The 4,543-nt window shown below is 40.8% G+C and overlaps 1 long non-coding RNA gene across 1 annotated transcript; it reads left to right on the forward strand.

Moving 5' to 3' along the window:
- Window positions 1-823: 823 nt before the first annotated feature.
- Window positions 824-3,883, forward strand: LOC133620264 (uncharacterized). Its single transcript, XR_009817499.2, has 4 exons — window positions 824-900; window positions 1,268-1,420; window positions 2,232-2,328; window positions 2,893-3,883. It is a non-coding gene; the product is annotated as an uncharacterized lncRNA (long non-coding RNA).
- The last annotated feature ends 660 nt before the right edge of the window (window positions 3,884-4,543 follow it).

Genomic DNA, 4,543 nt, shown 5'->3' on the forward strand with positions numbered 1-4,543 from the left:
CTGTCCATGCACACTCCTAGGCAAAACTGTCCAAGCACACTCCTAGGCAAAACTGTCCAAGCACACTCCTAGGCAAAACTGTCCAAGCACACTCCTAGGCAAAACTGTCCATGCACACTCCTAGGCAAAACTGTCCATGCACACTCCTAGGCAAAACTGTCCATGCACACTCCTAGGCAAAACTGTCCATGCACACTCTTAGGCAAAACTGTCCAAGCACACTCCTAGGCAAAACTGTCCAAGCACACTCCTAGGCAAAACTGTCCATGCACACTCCTAGGCAAAACTGTCCAAGCACACTCCTAGGCAAAACTGTCCATGCACACTCCTAGGCAAAACTGTCCAAGCACACTCCTAGGCAAAACTGTCCATGCACACTCCTAGGCAAAACTGTCCATGCACACTCCTAGGCAAAACTGTCCAAGCACACTCCTAGGCAAAACTTTCCATGCACACTCCTAGGCAAAACGCTACTCTTGTAAGAATAACACTCATTGTGTAAGTCTCAATCTCAACATTCCCCCCCCCCCCAAAAAAAATCTCACCAGTAGTCACCATTTAAAAGGTACATTTTCAAATTTTTCTTCCGTGGGGGCATGCCCCCGGACCCCCCTACTGTTGCTAGGTTACCAACTTAGACCACCGTGGCTACAAAAAAATCTTGAGGAAATACTGCAAATGAGTATATTAGGGTGTAAAAAAAACAGATATAAAGGGCTCTAATCGGTCTTATATATCCAAGAGGTTAGACATGAACCATAACTTGTCTTTTTTGTTCTCTCTCTCCAATGACAGATGGTGTTGTGCAGCACTGTTGTACCAACCAAGAGTGACATTTTAAAGCATTACAGACTGCACCATGGGACCTTTGGACACAGCCATTCCTTGCATTGCATTCATGTAGGTTGCCCATGCTCTTATAAATCCCTTCGCTCTCATCTGTCAAGATGCTAGACTTCTCCTCTCTGACACCACCGCCAGAGAGTCTAGCTCCACTCCCACCACGTTACTGGCCTTCTCTACCAACTTGTCCGGTCTGTTTGCGTCCCTCGCTCTCAGCCCGCTGCCCCAGCAGGCCATGGCGTACAAGAAGGCGCCTGCCACCACCGACTCGTAGAATATCTTCTATTCTATTTTATTATCGTTCTATTTTTCCTGACCAAGTTTCCATTGTGACTTGGACATGACATACTAGACTCACTTTTTGCCTGAAAATGTATACTAATACCCTTAATATCAGTAACGGTCAACATTTGCTGTCTTACAGATTAATGAAGTGTCCGAAGGTGCACTGCTGTTCCACTGGAATCAACATTTATGTCCCAACTGGACAGGTACACGCCAAAACTCCTGGAGCTCTTCAGTGCAAAAGGAGGAGTGACTGCAGCGCATCAAGAACTTGTTGATGGAACTGATACAGGTGGGTTAAAAGTGGTTTAAAAGTTTAAACTGAATCTGTAATCATGCTCTAATAACGGTATCACAGATTTGGAGTAGAACTCCGGCTTATTAGTGATTCCCAGAGCCCAAAAAAAGTCTGCGGGCTATAGAGCGTTTTCTATTGGGGCTCCAGTACTATGGAATGCCCTCCCGGTAACAATTAGAGATGCTACCTCAGTAGAAGCATTTAAGTCCCATCTTAAAACTAATTTGTATACTCTAGCCTTTAAATAGACCCCCCTGTTAGACCAGTTGATCTGCCGTTTCTTTTCTTTTCTCCTCTGCTCCCCTTTTCCTTGTGGAGGGGGGGGCGGTGGCCATGGATGAAGTGCTGGCTGTCCAGAGTCGGGACCCGGGGTGGACCGCTCGCCTGTGCATCGGCTGGGAACATCTCTGCGCTGCTGACCCGTCTCCGCTCGGGATGGTGTCCTGCTGGCCCCACTACGGACTGGACTCTTACTATTATGTTGGATCCACTATGGACTGGACTCTCACAATATTATGTCAGACCCACTCGACATCCATTGCTTTCGGTCTCCCCTAGAGGGGGGGGGGTTACCCACATATGCGGTCCTCTCCAAGGTTTCTCATAGTCATTCACATCGACGTCCCACTGGGGTGAGTTTTTCCTTGCCCTTATGTGGGCTCTGTACCGAGGATGTCGTTGTGGCTTGTGCAGCCCTTTGAGACACTTGTGATTTAGGGCTATATAAATAAAGATTGATTGATTGATTGATTGAGTAAAATTGCCAACAAAATTAATTAATTTATTCTTCTTCTCTTAACTCTAGGACCCAAGTGCCTCTGCAGTGAAGAAGAGAGATGTGACTGTGAGATGCCTCATAGAGTACATGGGAGAGAGTGGACAGCAGCTAATCTCTGACTACTGTAAGTATTGTTTAAAAGCAGGTTTGGATCAGTCTGATGTACAAGCTTAAATTGGGTTTACTTTTATGTGAACTGACTGAACCAGCAGTTGTCAGGTGGAGGTCGAGCATGCAGCTAGTTGGCAAGAGCCCCAGGATAGCCAATTAGCATAGCACCACAGAGTGATGCCTTTCTGTCTTGTGTTTCTCTTTGCCCTAAAAAAACAATGCAAACAAAAAATACTCCCCTTAAACAAGCATTAAAACATTTACTCTATATATATATATATATATATATATATATATATATATATATATATATATATATATATAACATATTACTTTGTTTTAATTTCTGGTGGTTCTATTCAGGTTTTTTATATGCAAATTAGAAATGCCAATAAAAAACATGTGGCTGGAAATGCATCTATTGTACCAAGTTTAATGTACAAGATCTCAAATTAGAATTCAAAAGTTTTCAAAATGGTCTTCACAAAAGTAATCATTATCTGAATTAAATCACACAACTTATATTACTGTAAATATAAAATTAGATGTTTGTAATTACTGTTTTTGTATCTCAAAGGGAACTGCAGAGACCGCTGTTCATGAGGACCTGGAAATGAAGAATATGAGCATCTACATCTGTCGTGAGCCAAATGCAGTAGGAATCATCCTTGAGGGAGTACCAGTCCTTACTCATCTTGGAAACCTGGTCAAAGCATGCTGCCTACTTCTGGGGTTGACGTATGCACTTAATCTTGAGTATCCATCCAAACTTTCCAAAACATTTGAGGTGTTTCAAAGACTTTTTGTGGGACTTGACACACTGCGCCCAAAACCAACCCCCAAATTCATGACTCTCAAAAACAAGCTTCTAGCTTAGGCAGTGAGCCATGACTGTCAGCTTGCACTTTTGAACAGCTATTTTCTTGTGTCTGTTCAAAATCATTATACATTGTTCATTGAGTGGAATTCTTCAGAATGTTGTAACGGTTTGTCCTGTTCAGGTTTTATACAAAGCTCCAGGTCATCGTTTCTGGTGTGTAAATTAAGTTTTTTTATGTTTTATACACACTAAATTGCCCCACTGTGAAGCTCCAGCTGGTCAGAAGGAGGGATCTGTGAGTTGTTTAAGTTAAAATGTTTCAAAATATACACACTGAAAGACACTACAGTGAAGGTGTTCTGCTTGTGAATTGTTACAGAAGTACAGATAATCTTAATGTTAAATTGTTTTAGCAAGAAACTGTACTGTGAATGTTCTAAGTACAACTTGAGATGCTGAGGTCATGCATTATTTTATGCACTAAATACTGATGTTCTTGACTGTTAATACTGTCCAGCTTATTGACAGGTTTGGATATGGCTTGTGAAAATGTTTTAATATGTTTACGGTTAAAAAAGAAAACTACTGTGAAGGTGTTCTATACAGCACTTTAAAAAGTTGAGGTCATGCATTCTTGTATAATATGGATGTTGACTGTTCATACTGTCCAGCTCATTGCCACTGTTTTTATATGGTAATGATTTAATAATGGTTGGAATTTGATATGTCTTGATTTTTAAATTATAAAATTATTTTAAGCAGTTTCCATTTTCAAAACAAAGAAAGGGTAAGTTGGTCAAAATTAATAAAATTGAGTACAAAAATTATTTTTTCATTTAAATGTTACTTATTTTAATTAAGTCTTGTGTGTTTAATATGCTGATGTTTTTTTTTACATTGATTTTACTAAATTTCTTGGCTTTTTCTGTAAACGCAACTTAATCGTTTTGCATAAATCGAAATGCATATTATTAAGTTCTACTTACTCAAAATACCAATTAGTTGACTAAACTAACGAAAATTGCTTGGAAAATGTTGCCTTATTTTTATTGAGTTAGATCTAGGCAACAGTTTTTACAGTGTATGTGGTAGTTTCCTGCGGACGTTATCTCCTTCTGTTGTTGACTATTTTTTTCATACGGTGTTGATGTGGAAATGGTTGCTTGGGCATTTTGTTGGTGTGGCACCGGCTGGAGATGTTGACCTGCGGAGCATCAAGCACTCTTCATTCTCTAGCGGGTGACTTTTCAAATTATGCTGCAAATTAGCAGAAATGCTACTTTTTGTAGCAACGCTTTTGTCGCATACTTGACATATTACGGTTGTCTGTTCAACATCTTCCCGCTTGAAGCCAAATCACCGCAAGACGATGGACCCCGGAGCTGTTATTCTTGGGAATTAATTCTTC

The sequence above is a fragment of the Nerophis lumbriciformis genome, linkage group LG24 (assembly GCF_033978685.3).
Source record: "Nerophis lumbriciformis linkage group LG24, RoL_Nlum_v2.1, whole genome shotgun sequence".
Taxonomy (NCBI): domain Eukaryota; kingdom Metazoa; phylum Chordata; class Actinopteri; order Syngnathiformes; family Syngnathidae; genus Nerophis; species Nerophis lumbriciformis.